General features: G+C 35.6%; 1 pseudogene across 1 annotated transcript in view; it reads right to left on the bottom strand.

The window, feature by feature from the left end:
• Nucleotides 1–2064: 2064 nt before the first annotated feature.
• LOC308242144 (neurofilament light polypeptide-like) overlaps nucleotides 2065–17429 on the bottom strand; it is a 120879-nt pseudogene continuing 105514 nt past the window's right edge. The window contains exons 2-3 of the transcript in view: nucleotides 7679–8754; nucleotides 2065–2114 (exon numbers count right to left, since the gene is read on the bottom strand). The product of the transcript in view is annotated as a neurofilament light polypeptide-like (transcript). The remainder of the gene's footprint in view (nucleotides 2115–7678; nucleotides 8755–17429) is intronic.

Genomic DNA, 17429 nt, shown 5'->3' with positions numbered 1-17429 from the left:
AAAAGCCAAGTTGGTGTTTAATACAAGGAATCAAAGGTGTTTTTTTTTTTATATTTGAAAATGGATCATTGCAATTCACCATGTTAATTTATTAGAGGATACAAAATCACATGGGCATTTCAATAGATGCCCTCTGAAAAGAGTATTATATTCATATCCATCCATGATTTAAAAACTAAAATAAAACAAGCAAAATTTTTTATAATTGCAAAAATATGTATTCCTGTAATCTGAAAAAGGCAATATAAATCTAAAGCAGAAATCCTAGAAATATACTGTTTAATATGAAGAACAAAACAAAGATGCTCTTGATCTCTTCTTCCATGAAGTCACTGTCTATTGTAGTCAGGCCAAGAAAGAAAGAAAAGTATTGGACAAACAGAAAGACAGAAAACTTTAATTACCACTAAGGCATTACCCTTACCCAGGAGTTTTGACTTCAGGTTAAAGACATTAGTACATTATTAAAATGTTTTTAAGTGTTTTTGATTTTATAGTATGCTTTTGCCCAGGCAGCATGGCTCAGTGGTTGAGCGTCAACTCATGAACCAGGAGGTCACAGTTTCATTCCAGGTCAGGGTACATTCCCAGGATGTGGGTTCCATCCCCAGTGTGAGGTTTGTAGGAGGCAGCCGATCAATGATTCTTTCTCAATCATTGATGTTTCTGTATTTCACTCCCTTTCCCTTCCTGTCTGAAATCAATAAAAGTATATTTTTAAAAAAGTATGCTTCTGTATGAGTTAATAGTGTGCATACTTAAATGAATTATAATGTATAAGAAATTTTGCAATATTTCTGGATAAAGAAATAAGTGTATAAAGGTTATATATTTCTACACACTAACAGCAATCTGTAAGGAAATGTATGTTTTTAAAATGATCTTTATAATAGCAAAAAAAAAAAAAAGAGATAGTACCAGGAACAAATCTTTCTAAATATACATAATTATTTTACGGAAAATAATGAATAGTTATTGAAACACGTGGAAATGCCATTAGTCTAACTTTTATATATATGTATTCCATAAACCATTTTGTAAAAATGATATATCATAGACAAAAAAAAATCAGTAAAGAAAGTCAGAAATCAAAACCTGAGACATTGTAGAGGAAAAGTAAAAAAAAAAACCTTTAACAACTTATGTCAGTGAATTACTTTGCTTTTTTTCTTGCCAGTGTACCGATTTTTGAAAACAGTCATATTTCATCAGCTGGTAAATAACTTTGGCAAAATAGAGCTTGTTGACATTAAAACTATCCCCCCTTCTTTATCTCCCAGTTAATCCTGCCCTTTCCTTATTAGGGATCACATCTATAACTCCATGTCCCGCACCCAAGCTCTGATGCATCTAACTAACCACCCATCTGTTTCATCTAGGGTGGTGTGCAGCAATAAGGCAAGTTAGAGCCATTATAATTAAAACTGAATTCTACCAAAGGTCACTCCTCAACTCCTCATCTCTCTCAGTACTTGACCTTGTATTTCAATGAGAATTAAAAAAAAAAAAAAAATGAGGCCATTAGCGATATGCCAAATGGGCAACTTGTCTTAATACATATAAACATGGAATTCACTGTTGTATATAAATAAATCCTCCCTGTATTTTAAAATCAATGCATCCAGCTGCGTTTTTTATCCTCCCACCTCACAGCATTAGACCTCCAAAATAAGATCCTTAGCCTTTATTATGCCCCATTTCTTCTGCCCTTTTAGTTTCTCCCTTGCTCCCTCTCTGAAACTTACGTTAAGTTTCCTCTAATTTATTTATTTATTTATTTATTTTTTTAATATATTTTATTGATTTTTTACAGAGAGGAAGAGAGAGGGATAGAGAGTTAGAAACATCGATGATAGAGAGAGAAACATCGATCAGCTGCCTCCTGCACACCTCCTACTGGGGATGTGCCCGCAACCAAGGTACATGCCCTTGACTGGAATCGAACCTGGGACCTTTTAATCCTCAGGCCGACGCTCTATCCACTGAGCCAAACCGGTCAGGGCAAGTTTCCTCTAATTTAGAGGAAAAATAAATCTACAACCTAAAGCAAGTGTTCCATTCCAGCTATTGCCCAATCTCATTGTCTGGTTCTTTTGGTGTTGTATACGCAGATCCTAGAACAGTAACTGGAAGTGGAAAATTATTCGCTAAATGTGTGCTATTGATTCTTTCTTCAAAATCAACCTTTATAGAAGAATATTTTGCTTTGCTGCTTTCCCTTTTCCCATCACTCCTATGCAATGATCTCTCTATCTTCTCTAATAAAAACATGTTCCTCCTCTTTTGTCATAGTGAATGGCACCACACAGACTCCCCCAAATCACAATTTCCTTCATGACCCTCCTTGTCAGTCATCACATATCAAGACTTACCTACCTCCTTTCCTCCTTTTCATTTTCCATATATGACCCCTCATTTCCAGTTTATAAATTTCATAACCCTATTCTTTCTCATCTGTATCATTACAAACTCTTTGGACTCATTTTGTATCTTACTAACCTTATTCTGTTCATGTTACACATTGCTGTCAGGTAAAGTTGCTAAAATTCAAATCTTTCTGAATCAGATTCATATACCGCTGGCTCAATATATCTAATGATAAAACTAGGCTCATTAGCATGTTGCATAATGTTGCTTATTAGTTAGTTCTGTCCTATTTCTCTAAATACAGATTTTTTTTTGTTAATCCTCAACTGAGGATATATTTTTCCATTGGTTTTTTAGAGAGTGGAAGAAGAGGGATGGAGGGAGATAGGGGGAGAAAGAGAAAAACTTTGATGTGAAAGAGACACATCAATTGGTTGCCTCCCCCACACACCCTGACTGGGGCTGGGGAATGAACCTGCAACCCAGGTACAGGACTTTGACCTGAAATTGAACCTATGGCTCTTTCATGTACAGGCAGATGCTCTAATCACTGAACCACACCAGTCAGGGCTCTAAATACATCTTTACATTTTTCCTCAATTCAATCTCTTTGCGCCATTCTGAGTTTTCCCTGCAATGTGCAATACTCTCTGCTTTGTTCATATCCTTATTTTGTGTAGCAAAAATGTCTACCATTTTCACCAAGAGAGAACCTAAACCTATGTCTAAGCTCTGGTAAAGCCTCCAGGCTTGTACTGTCTACCCACCATCTTCCTGACCTAGTCAGAATTGACCATGCTGTAATTTGTATGAATGGACAGCTGACTGAATTTTTTATTATAAAATTATCTGAAAGAATATGGAGGTTAAAAATGGGCATATAAGAGTTCACTTTGGCTGAAGTCAAAATTATATGAAAGGGAAGAATAGGGGTGGTAAGATGAAACAACATTGTAAAATGACAAAGAAAAATGGTTAAGACATTGGTTAATGGTTAATATAATGCTATATAAAAAGTGTTAAATTTGATTCATTGAGATTCTAGGTAGAAAAATAAAGATGAAAAAATCTAGAATGATCTCCAAGCATCAACGAGGAGTGGGAAAGTCAACTTCACACATAGGGGCTCAATCAGTATGATAGAAAAGAATAATAGCCATTTGAGAGATTTGTAAGTAAACAGTGTAGTCAGGAGAGAAACATGTTGTGTCTGAACAAGAAGGGACAAGAACATTCAACCAGTTTTGCTGGTTATGTACTTCCAAATGAAAAGGTTTCAGTGTTTGGGAGTGGGGTGCTACATGGTGATAAAAAAGGGGTGCAAAGTTCTGTATGCATGGCCTGTTCCTGTGGTAACTCTTTACACCTAGGGATTAAGGGGATAATATTATGAATCCTGGTTGCCTTAAGATAATAGAAGTGGTGAAACTATAAATCAAGTTGAAGGAAGTAGTTAGCTTCCTTCCAGAAGCACACAAAACTCAGACGTATCCTTTCTAACATGGAGAGCATGGACCTAAATATGGATACATAAAATTACTGCTTTCTTTCTGTTTTTGCATGATCCCAAATATGCCTACACCAATCAAAACTTCCTCAACATTTAAAAAAATTGACTAGATGATTACTCAGTTATTTTTAAAAATATACATTTAAAATATTGTTTTTTAATTTTATAACCTACAATTTCCCTAAATAGTACCAAATGCACCCTAGTCAGTGGATAAAACGTCAGCCTGTGGACTGAAGGGTCTCAGGTTCGATTCTGGCCAAGGACACATGCCTGGGTTGGGGGCTCAATCCCCAGTAGGGGGTGTGTAGGAGGCAGCCAATCAATGATTGTCTCTAATCATTGATGTTTATATCTCTCCTTCTCCCCTCCTCTCTGAAATCAATAAAGAAATATATTTTAAAAATAGTACCAAATGCCTTTAATAAATTATTACAACAATAGAACTTACTTATAAGCATTGGACACTTAATATGAGCCAGGAAATATGTGTTGTACTTAGCATTGATTACACTTCTATAAAGTAATAACTACTGTTTTGATCTTCATTCTAGAGAAAAAAAAAATAAAGATGTGAAGAAATAAAAATTTGCCCAAGTTCTGTTATTTATAAAATTTTGAAGACAGAATTCAAATATGGAGATTTATATTCCATATTATGATTTCTGACTATGATTTTCTACTTCTGTGATAGAAAAGTATATGTAAAAAGTATAATTAACTGAAGTGGAAATAAATTGTACAGATTTTACTTTGACCTGTTCCAACCTCCAAATTTAAATAAAATTTTGGTTATTTTACACCCCTTTTATTCACTAATATACCAAATAAATGTCTAATTAAATTAAATTTTGATTAAATTACTCTAAGAATGAGCCTATTATTTTTTGTCTCAATATATTACACAAATAACTATAGAAATATGTATGATATATGGTAGAATGTATCCAGCACAATTCTTTAAAACAATTGAAGCTGTGATAAACCTACAAAAAATATACTCACTATTTTATGGTCTAATTATTCAATCTCACATTTTAAAAATTTTTTTAAAAATTTTAATGACTCCAGAAACATGCCAAGTATGATATCCAGAAAGATGATCCCTTGAGCAATTATAACAGTTTAGCTTTCTTTTCCTCTATTAACATTTTTATATCTTTTCAGTCTTCAAATACTTGTTTAAGATCAGCATCCTTCACCTTTAGAATGATGCCTCTGAAAAAAAACTGACTGCAAAGCAAATTTCTTTGCCCCTAAGTTCTCCTTTCTCAATGGTTTCTAAAATTAGAAGAAGGTAATTTCCAAAAGAAAGTGGTATTTTCAATATGTGTTTAAATGAATGTTTCTCCAAGTTTTAAAAACAGAATTTATAGGTACCAATATAGAATTGTATTTCTTAAATTACTAAAAATAACATACATATCAAATAACTCATCTAATGTACAAGAAACACAACTAATCTACCAGTATTAAAATTTAAAAGGAAAATGCATATAGCACTGCCACACTCGAAAAATAATCTCAAAATAAATAAGCTTCCTACTGACACATTTACCGAATAATTTTTTAATTTTTTTTTCTAGGTCCTTGGTCCTTCATCATGAGTCAATCGTGTTCTGTGACTGATATTTGGGAAATACTTCTTTGTAATATTTGTACCTGATAAAATATGTTTTTCAAATATATGTTTGTATCTGCCATATATTTGGCAAATAGGTTGTATCTGCCATTGTCCCAATCCTATTTGCCATCTCATGCCTTATCTTCTGTAAAAATACAATTTTTTTCCAAATACAAGAGTTTCTTTAGTCTATATTCATAAATCCTAGAAATTGTTTTGCCCTTTCCACTTTTATCTAGCTGATTACACTACTAGAGCTAAGATATATTATCTTGCACAGCCAAAACTGGCCCTTACCCAATCTATGAACTCTAATGTAAAGAAATCTTTAGATTGCTGCTCTGAGTTAATATAACAAAGTAATAAATAAAAATTTTAAATGATGTAAAATAAACATTTAATGTTAAGGATGTTCTTTTTCTCCCACAAAGCAGTTCTCAAACATGTGTATGAAGAACTCTATGAACTGGAAATGCATTCCTATATGATATTCGTGAATCTGCCACCTCCAGTAGAGGACATCTGTTATAAAGTATATTGATAATCATTGGGATAATTCCTCCCTTTTAGGCTGCATAACTTAAAATTTAATTCCCTATGTTTAACCCAGTGTTATACAGGGTTAACTTTGTGTGTGAATTCATTCTTTTCCTAAAGTTTTGATAGTGCGGATTTTTAAAAATGTGATTAAATTTCTTTTTTTTCCAATATAAATTTACCTACAGAAAGCAGATTTTAAAATACAGAGTATTTTGTAATATCTAATGTGGCACTTAGAATGTAGCCCTCTGTCTACATAGCATTTAATTCTATAAACACTTGAGAAAGCATTATATTCACTTGCTGAAATTTATAAACAGGAATGATTGATTCCTCCTACCTTGAGAAAAAGAGTATCAACCACTGATGTTTTCCAGTAATAACAAAGCTAGAGGCAATTTTGTGAGTGGATGAAATGGAGAGGCAGAATTTCATGAGGAATAAAAAGGCCTCACAAATCAATACTAGAATTCAAGCACTTAGACAAATATTGGACAACATGAGCTACAGATGAGAGCAGTGCATAATTATTAGATTTGGGCTAAAACAATTGAAGCAGATCTGGAAATCTACAGAGTGCCCCTTGAATTAAAACAAGAGTGGACTTGGAAATAAAAGTCTGTGACACTTTCCACCTGTTCTTGTACATATGCATTTTCTTAATTCTGCCTTGTTTGTATGAGAGGCCCTCTAAACTAGTGTTTTTCAAGCAAGAACAATGCCCTTCAGAAGACATTTAACAATAAAGAAATTTTGGGTTGTCATAACCAGGGTTGATGGTGATATTGGTGACTAGTGGGTAGAAGTTAAGGACACAAGGCAAACATCCTACAATAATGACAGTACCCACAACAAAGAATTATCAATGCCAACAGCTCCAAGATTGAGAAACTGTATTCTAACTATTTAACTACTAATATTGCTAAATAAGTAAATAATTGTCCTAGAAATAACTCATCTTAGTCTACAGCTGAAAAGATTTTCACTACCCTCTGCCGATACCAACTTTTTTCCAACCACTTCTTTCAAAAGGTTTATCACCCTATTCCTCATTTTCCCACCAAATATATACATATGTTCATATAAACATAATATATCTATAATAATAAAAGTGTAATATGCTAATTAGACCAGATGTAACTTTATTTACTGTTTATTGCACATGATTTGAGGTCTTTAATTTCTAACCACCAAAGATTCAAAGGACTATTTTTTCCATGAAGTTTAAGATTAACATCAGTGAATTCATGTATTCATGTGTTTTTATTGTAAACATCTGAATTATTCACATTGTCATAGATCCTGAACTCATAAGCATGGGCCATGCACAGGCTGGCAGCAAGCCAGGAAGCCACTCTGCAAGCAAACAGATACTCTGCATAAGGAGAAAAGTCATAGCACAACATTTAATGTCCAACCTGAGTCACCTCAGAATGTTATATATATTGACTTCTTAATTCATATAGTATCGGGAACTCAACTGCTTGGTTGGTGACGGGGTGGACCTGGTTTCAGGAGGATTATTCCTGAAATAATTAAGGAAAGGGGGGCTCAATCTTTCTTCTTGGTTGCTTGCTCCTCCACAGTACCTTCATCTTTCTTCTTGTCCTCCGCTTCTTGGGCATCTTCTCCTTCACCTTCACCTCCCTCTTCCTCCTTTGCATCCTCAAATTCTTCCTTGGCACCTTCTTCCTCTTCCTCTTCCTCTCCTTCCTCTTCCTCAGCCACTTCCTTCTCCTCCTCCTCTTCAGCTTCTCCTTCATAGGGGGGTTCATCCTTAGCTTCATCGGCTTTTGCAGCCTCAGTGGTCTCCTCCACCTCGATCTGCTCCTCCTGGACGTGGCTGGTGTATTAAGAAGGGAAAGAGCGAGTGGACATCAAGTAGGAGCTGTCTGTAACCACTGTAGGCAGATCGACCAAAGATCTGGGAACTCTGGGAGTAGCCGCTGGCTATGCTTCTCAAGCTGGTGAAACTGAGCCGGGTCTCCTCACCTTCCAAGAGTTTCCTGTAAGCTGCAATATCAATGCCCAAAGCCATCTTCACATTGAGGAGGTCCTGGTATTCTTTTAAATATCATGCCATTTCACTCTTTGTAGTTCTCAACTCCTTTTCTAATTTGTTGATTGTGTCCTGCATAGCACTAACGTCAGAGTTCTGCTTATCCTCCAGCTCTCGCAGCTGCTTTCCCAGAGCTTTGTTCATGTCCCGCATTCTTCGATCTCTAGGGTCTTGGCCTTGAGCAGGCGGTGGCTCTTGGACACCTTGTCCTTGGCGGCGTGCACCCCGTAGGTGTTCTTGGCAGCGCTCTCGGTTAGCACGGTGAAGCGGCTCTTGTACCATCCTCTGGCATTCTGCATGTTCTCGGCAGCCAGCTTCTCGTACTGGGTGTGGATGTCCTTGAGCGTGGGGGAGAGGTCGGACTTGGAGAATACATCCATCTCCACGGAGATCTGAGCATACTGGATCTGCGCCTGCAGCTCGGCGATCTCCTCTTCGTGCACCTTCTTCATAAAGGCTATTTCATCCATCAGGCTGTTGATGCACTTTTCCAGCTCAGCGCTGGCGAGAGCCACCTTGTCTGCACCTTTGCGCGCCTCCATCAGCCAGCCCTCTGCATCCTCATGGTTCAGCACCTCTTCCTGGTAGCATGCCTGCAGGTTGCTCCCAGTCCCTTCCAAGCCCTGGTGCCTCCTAACTGCCCACTGCCCGCTCCTCGCCAGGGACGGGGAGCAGGCATCCCATTTTCATTAAAATGTTCAACCCAGGCCTGCTCCACCGGTGTCCGCAGGCGACCTGGGGGCAGACAGTGATCCTGGAGACCCTGGCCATCCCCCCCTGCTCAGGTCCCCAATTGCTGCCCGTACCCCACAGGCGGGGTCAGGCGGTGCCCACCCAGCCTGCCCAGTCCCAATCACAGCCTGGACCCCGTGAGCGATGTCAGGCACTGCCTGTGCCGCCTGCCTGGGTCCCCGATCATGGCCTGGACCCTGCGGGTGGCTCAGGTGCTGCTCGTGCAGCCTTCCCGGGTCCCTGATAGTGACCTGGACGCAGCAGGAGGTGTCAGGTGCTGCCTGTGCCGCCTGCATATGCAAATTTACCCGCCATCTTTGTTGGGTTAATTTGCATATCACTCCTGATTGGCTGTGGGTGTAGCAGAGGTACAGTCAATTAGCATCTTTCTCTTTTATTAGTATAGATGTGATATTTTTTGTTGGGCTTTGTTCCTTCAGCAAGCTATTGATATGCATTCAATTTCTGTGGGTACAATTGATACCTTTTATTTTATTATGGATATTTGTTTATTGTATGAACAAACCATAATTTGTCTACCACTTTTTCTATTGATGTAAATTTAGCTTATTTCTGATTTTGTCTAAAAATAAAACTATTACAAACATTCATGTATATATCTTTACAAGGGCACATCTTTTCATTTCTCATCAGGAAATACCGAGGAGTATATTGCTAGGTTTATAGTAAATGTGTTTAACTTGATAAGAAACTGTCAATTGTTTTCCAAAGTGGTTCCAGTACCTGGCATTCCACCAGCACTGAATGAGAATTCTGGTTGTTTTGTATCCTTCCCAGCTTAGGTATCGGTCATGCTAATAGGTGTGCAGTGATACTGCATTGTGGTTTTAATATGCCTTTCTGAAATGATTAATGATTTGAGCATATTTTCATGGGCTGGTAAGCCATTCTTAGCTTCTTCTATAAAATGCTTGCTTAACTTATAGTCCATTTTTAATTTTTATTAGTCTTATTGAGAACTTAGTGTATTTTATATGGTCTTAAGCACTTTCCAAAATATATATTAGGGAAATATATTTTTCCAGTTTGTAACTTTTATTTTCCTTATTAATGCCCTATTTTTCTTTATTAAAGCAGAAGATTTTAATATAGTGGCATAAAATTTATCTTTTTTTTTTCTTTTACACTTTTTGTTTTGGATGTCCTAAGACGTTTTTGTCTAACCCAAGGTCATCAAAATGGCTATGTTTACTTCTAGAGGTTTTATTATTTCAACTTTAACTTTAATCAGTGATCAAGTCGGAGTTAATTTCTGTATATGATTTGAAATACTAGTCAAGATTATTTTTTTCTTAATATAAATTTCAAGATGTTTCAGAAGAAGGGGTTTACCATTCTTTATCAAGTATCAGTTGAACATATGCATCAGTCCCTCTTCTTGAATTTTCTATTCTGCTTCATTTATCTTTATGTTTATTATTATAAAAATATCATGCAGTCATAATAGTATAATTCAAAATATAATTTTGAAATGAGGGATCTCATTGTAATTTTTTTTCTTTTTAGTCTTTATTTTTAAATCAGTTCATTGAGATATAATTGGCATACAAAAAACCTGTCCATATTTCATGTGAACAAATTGATGAGTTTGGAGATAAGTATGCCATTACCACATTTATGCCATCACCTCTAAAAGTTTCCTCTCATCCTAGTGTGTGTGTGTGTGTGTGTGTGTGTGTGTGTGTGTGTGTGTGTGTAACATGAAAACTTAACCAAAGATGTACCTACTTAACAGGTTTTTAAGTATACAATACAGTATTGTTAATCATTGACACTATACTGTGCAGTAGATCACCAGGATTTATTCATCTTTTGTAACTAAAACTTTATAGTCTTTGATAACACCTGCCTGTTTCCCTCTCCACCCAGACCCTGAAAACCACAATTCTGCTTTCAGCTTTATGAGTTTGATTATTTTAGATTTCTCAGGTAAGTAGTAGCATGCAAGGTTTCTATAGCCTTACTACTAAGAAATGGCCTCTCTAGTGTTCTTGGTGAATGTGTTAACATGTCTTTCTACACAAGGTAGTCAAAATCTGAATATATCTTAGTCATGTGTGAGCTCTGATAGATCTTCAGCTTACAGCTCCTTAGTAGTTACTGATTTCTCCGTTGTTCTCTGGTCATCTTATTGGATTCTTTTCCTAAACATGTGCAGCTTTATATTCAGCTAAAGATTCAAGGGTATACTATGCATTTTTGGAGCTCTTTCTCCGAAACGTCATATAAAACTCTTTCCATTATTATGTGCTGCCGGTACCAGCCACTTCACCCTCTGCTCCTCAAAGTACAGGCTCTCCTTGACTAAACAAGGCTTCAGGGTCAGCTTAGCTCTTTCTTGCCCATGCTATGATTTTGAAAGTTCCTTCAGACTGAAGGCCAGGTTGATTGTAGGGTTCGCCTGCTTGCGTTTCTCCTCTCAGCATCATAGATCTGTTCTACTTCTAAGAGTATTCTAGTCTGTTTTCTTTAACGGCAGTCTGGTTTTAGACACTTCATCATGGCTAAAATCCAGGACATATAGTTTAAAATGGGGGGAGAGGCTTACTGTAATATTATGTAGTTCCTGTTATATGTTATTTTAAAATGTTATTTCATTTTTACCTTGAAAACAACCCAGGAGAGTCAATTATTTCCATTTCTTTAAGGAAGAAGGAGGAGAGATAAAGAAGAGAGACAAAATGACAACTAAATGGTGGAGAATTTCCAAAAGGCTTTATCCAGAGTGAGATCAGTGAGGGGTTAAGAAAAGGAAGAGTGTGAACGAAGGTGCATAAGTACAGGATTTCCTATAGTTTTAAAGATTAATTTTATTTTCTTGAGCATGGGATTCAAAACTAAGAGAGACGTAATGTAAATCCTGTGAGGTATATGACTATGAAAAGCACTGAAAATCAGCTTAAGGAATATATATATTTTATTCTGTAAACATTGAAATACCATTCAACAGTCACTATGGTACTTCTTTGAATAACTTAGTCCATCCACTCAAACTGGAAGCAGCTTTCATATACATTCTGTCAGCACCAGGGCAAGAAAATGGACATACCCAATTCTCGGCTTTCACAGTTGCTGGGATATGCTATTTATTGCCTGATTCACAGAGAATTTTGACAATGATCATTTGAGAGAAAGACAACCTGTTCCAAATTAGAAGTTTTATATCTCTGGAGTACAAAGCCTGCGGTGTTGCTTTTTAATATCAAAGAGAAATTGGCAATGTGGCAAGGAGGAAATATTTTTGAAATAAAATGCCATAATTGATCAGAGATGCTGACTATAGTTAAAGCCATTAGAAAATATGTAACCAGAGTGAAGAAAGTCTCTGTTTTGCATGATTATACTTTGATTCTACATGTTCATATGTAGGAAATGTAATCCTGATATTTTAACTATCGAAGGGTGAGGGGAAATCCAATGTCTTCATGGTCTCTTAGCTTGTCAAGGGATACAAATATATCATTGCAAGTACTGTGCCAAATGTCATTGCCAGCTGAGCATGGCAGTCAGAAGAAAACCTGTTTTGCTGTGAAACTGAATGTTGTCCAGAACGCTGATAAAAATTTCAACTCTATTAAAGCCAAGGATGTTTAAGATGACATGAGGGTTTCATTAACATTTCAGATAAGCATAAACGACAGAGAAGGTATTCACTTTCTGGAAAGGTTTCTATTCCTAAAAGATTCCATAAAAGCTATGATGATGGCTAATATGTGACAAAAACAATTTTGTACATTCTTTGCTCTAAATATACGTGCAGTTTTACCATTATATTTTGGAGAAATAAATCACTTAGCCTGTGAAAGCACCCAAGGTGTGCAGAGGTCACCAATTTAAATTTTTCTCATTTAAATCTTTCATTTGTTATTGTTCTTGTGTTAAGATTCCCCTTCTTAAATTCTCCTTACTTTTAACATATTTCACATCTATAAAATTGCCCACTGCAACTCAATTCTTTGGACAGATGTTTGTATTTTTATAGCAAAAATAATAAAATTAACCTTATATCTACTAAAAAGCAAAACAAAACAAAAAACAATTATTGAAGTATTTGGTGTGTTATTCTTTTTTTTTTTTCACCCTAAATGGTCAATACGATTTCCATGGGAAATAATTTATTTGGCTGTATAAAGAAGGCACATAAAATTGATTAGCTGTTTTGCAATGGCCTTTGTGCTTTAAAAACTTTCAATCAATAAGTGACCATTTTAAACATTGGCATGAGAAACCACACAGCACTTTCATTTGTTTGTCTGTCTAGTTGCTGCTTGAACAGATGGAGTGTCTTTTAGTGGTTCTCTTTTTCTTTTTTTTTTTTATTTTTTCTATGACAGCATAGCGTGCAGTCTCATTTTCTGGGACCGTTTCAAATAATCATGCTTTAAATTCACAAAGACTAATAATTTGGCTACATAGATTAGACAACTACTGATGGCCTAGGAGTGCATTTATAGTTCAAGCAATCATAGCCCCAGATTTCCCAAATGTCTGCGGGCTTGTATTGCCCTCTGGTAATATTAACTTCATTGTCATTTGAGTGTACCTTGATTTCATTCTTTCTTGAAAATGAGGTGCTTGGGAATTTTAAGCAGGAATGTGGCAAATTAAAATTTTTTGCATGAGAAATGTATTTGTGTTTTTACCTTTGAGGTGAAATCAATGCTTTTAATCAGGTCTTATGTTTAGCACAATGAGCTCTGAGTAAGGCCCCTTGGTCAGGTGACATCATTTCAAGTGGATGAGATCTGACTTTCATTTTTAGCTCCACTAGAACTTGCTTGGTGACCTTGAACAAGCTACTTAACCTCACATTGACTTATTTTTATTACCTGCAAATTGGATATAATAGGTTCAGCCTCCCTCATGATGGTACTGAAGGACAGTTAACATAATGTTTCAAAAATGTCCGAGGCCTCCGGGGAAGTGAGCTTTAAAACAGCAGTCGTATTAGAAATCAGACCCTATGCCACCTTGGCCACCTTTAAATTGCATTATTTATGCATATTGGCATGTCTAGCCTTTGCTCTTTAGATTGACCTTGGTCCATTTTAATCTTAAAAGCACGTCTTAAAAATTCTTGGTTCATTTAAAACCACTTTTCCATGAAACCCTAGAGAAATTGAAAATATTTTTATTAAAACATCGCAAGTCTAGAGGTTGAAAAAATATTTTAAGCTTTGAATTCAAAATAAATGAAGCCAACTGATGAAATTATTTGAATTTCAGAAAATATGTGGTAGATAATAAAGCCTTTCTTCCAAGGTGTATTGTTAAAAATGCTTTGCCCTTAAATGTTTCAATTAGTTGAAAGTATTCTTTTTTCATCCTTGTAAATGATATTTCTTCTTCATTTTACTCATAGTGCTCCTTAACTGTGACATCATTTTCTTGTACTCACTCCACATTTAGTATAATTTATCTTCCTATTTCCACCTTTGTCATATTTCTTAATAATCAAAAGTGCCAAGAAAGATCTGCTACCACAACTTCTTTGCAGATCATAATTATATGGACTTCCTTTGTGTTGTCTAAAGATATATTTTTCTTCAGTCTCGCATCAAGTACATTGAAAACAGTGACAGGATTAACCAGAGCTCTTCATTCTCCTACTTTACTTGTTCTAATTCTCTACATTTAGAATCCAAAGAACATAGCTTTCATTTTTTTTCTTGATATCATTTATCTGGTCATGGGAAAAAGTAGTGGAGACCAACACTTTCCAGCCAAGAGGATTGTAGGAGTTGACATACTCATTCACAGTGAAGATACTCATCTGAAATGGTTTATAGTTATCATTCAAAATGGTAGTAATGATAGTATTTGTATAAACTTGCTTTGTCTATTTTTATTATTTAATTAGATGAAATAATCAATACACTTTGCTCAGATTAATGTTTGGTCACTTTCTAAAATAAAATCTCACAAATTATCACACTGAACATATTTCAGATAATGCGCTGAGAAATCTAAATTTTTTCTAGATGGTTTATAAAACCTTTTTTGATTAATTATGAGGAGTCCCTTAATATGGACAACTAAATTAAAGTGATAAGATTTCAAGGAACTTTAGCCTAGGAGATATTTAACTGTATTACAGAAAAATCAGGATTGAGGGCTTCAGTATATTTCTCCTTGTGCCACTTAATTGGAAAACTTTTCTTTTACCTCTTGTTATGGAAGTTCAAGAATCAGCTATCTCTGCATAGCATAAAGAAGTCTGTCACAAAATTAGGTACCTGTAGAAAATATATTAAATAGCAGATACTAGAGTTTATAGTATTACACACTTCTGTGAAGTAACAGGTTAAGATGAGATTAGAGATGGTAGAAATGGTTGATGAGACCCATTTCCACAAAGTATTGGGATAATTTTTGCAGATGATATAAAAGCTCTGATTTGTGGAAGTCATAGTTCAACAATGGTAATATCATGTATTGTATATGGAATAGAACAGGGCAATAAAGAGTCAGTGAATAACACAGACCTTTCCAGAATAAGACATTATTGGTTTAAAGAGATTGTGCATGAATACTAATTATAATAGTGAGTATAAATTTACCTGCAACAAATAACCCCTGCGAAATATATGTCTCAATCACAACTCTTTCAACTTTTACTGCAATTAAGGTAAGAGAAATAGTGGACGACAAAATTAACATTCTTATCATCATTTGGGGATTCTATAATTCAGGTAAAAGAGGTAATTTTATGACAAGCTTTTGGTATACAAATCAGATTTAGATAAGAACATTTCTTATCTTGGCTGGCCTGACTTGCTGTGCCATAAGAACATACAGGACAGATTGAACAAATTTTTGTCCCCTGAGATTCATAGGGTCTTGATAATCCACTTATAAGTTAAATTACTTTTAACTATAAGTATGAGAAAACTGGTTTCAAACCATTTACCAAGAAAGGGATTTATTACAGTTCACAGCAGAAAGACAGGAGAAAGGATGCTCTAGAATTAGTTTATCAGCTTAAAGATGATATCGTAGACCTGTGTTAAGTCATTCAGCTATATAACAAATATTTATTGAACACCTAATCGATAGCAGGCCCTGTTCTAGGCACTGAGATTAACCACATGCCTTGCTAAATTTGGCTGCAAATTCTTTGATGTTCCTCCCAAAGTGAGATGGAGTCTAATTCCTTTATCGCTGAATCTTGGCTGGCCTCACTGACCTGCTGTGCCACAAGAACACAGCAGAAATGATGTTCTGGGACTACCAAGAGTTCTTGCAGCTTCCCCCCAGGGCCCTCCAAGGGTCATTCTTAGCACAGTCCCTCTTGAAACCCAGCCTCCACATTGTGAGAAGCCTGAGCCACGTGGAAAGTTTACGTGGAGACATTCCCATTAACAGTCCATGTGGAGCCTGCAGAGGACTTCCAGAGGCATGAGTTTTTATTTTTATTTTTTCTAATTTTTATTAAGGTATTATATGTGTACATATCTTACCATTGCCCCCCACCCCCACCCCTCTCCCGCCAGAGGCATGAGTTTTTAGTTGACTCCAATCTCAGCTGTCTTTTTGACTGCAACCATATAAGTGACCCCTAGTGACAAACAACCATTTAAACCCAGACAGCCCACAAAACTATAAGTGATAATAAAATATTGTTCTACGTACTGAGTTCAGGGGTTGTGTTATGTTGTCCTACCCATATAACATGCAATGGACAACACAGAAAAGAATTCCTACACTGAGGGAGAAAGATTATATTCTCATTGGGAAGCAAAAAACATACAAGCTATATAAATAGGTTACATATTTAAAATGCTAGGTAAACTGTAAAGCAGAGAGGGTAGAAGAGAGAGACAGAGAGAGAGAGAGAGAGAGAGAGAGAGAGAGAGAGAGAGAGAGAGAGATCTTTCAGCCTTGATATTCTAAAAAACATTTTTTTTGCTTTATCCCTTCACCTGTTTCACCTAGTCTCCCAATTCCCCTCCTCTCTGACAGCTGTAAGTCTGTTCTCTGTATGTCTGTCTCCATTTTGTTTGTTTATGTATTTGGTTCATTTTTTTCATTACATCACACATACAAGTGAGATCATATGGTATTTGTCTTTCTCTGACTGGCTTGGAGACTTGACTTTGGGAGGTGAACACACACAATATATAAATAATGTATTATAGAATTGTATACTTGAAACCTATATAATTTTTATTAACCAATGTCACCTCAATAAAGCCAATAAAACATGAAACTGGATTTCCTTGAACTCTATATCCAACTTAAATGACTAATATATTTAATAAGTTTTAAATATACAGGAAGGAGGCAGATATTCTCAAATGTTAACATTGCATGGATTGCATAATACAGTGAGTTATTATTTACTTGCATATATAATTCTTAAGAAGTTAGAATTAATCCATAACAAATTAAATATATTTTATTTTAAGATAAGATTTGACATTTTTTTAATGTAAGAAAAGTAATTTTAAAAAAGAGAGAACAAAAATAAAGAGAGAAAATTTATTTAAAAAAAGACATGTTTATATTCCGGCATCAAAAGAATAAGAAGATTTCACAAGGTCACTAATTTGAAATGGTTTACACTTCCATATGAA

The sequence above is a fragment of the Plecotus auritus genome, assembly GCF_963455305.1.
Source record: "Plecotus auritus genome assembly, chromosome: 1".
NCBI lineage: Eukaryota > Metazoa > Chordata > Mammalia > Chiroptera > Vespertilionidae > Plecotus > Plecotus auritus.
Note: the sequence above shows the minus strand (reverse complement) of the source record. Positions and strands in the feature narration are given on the sequence as shown.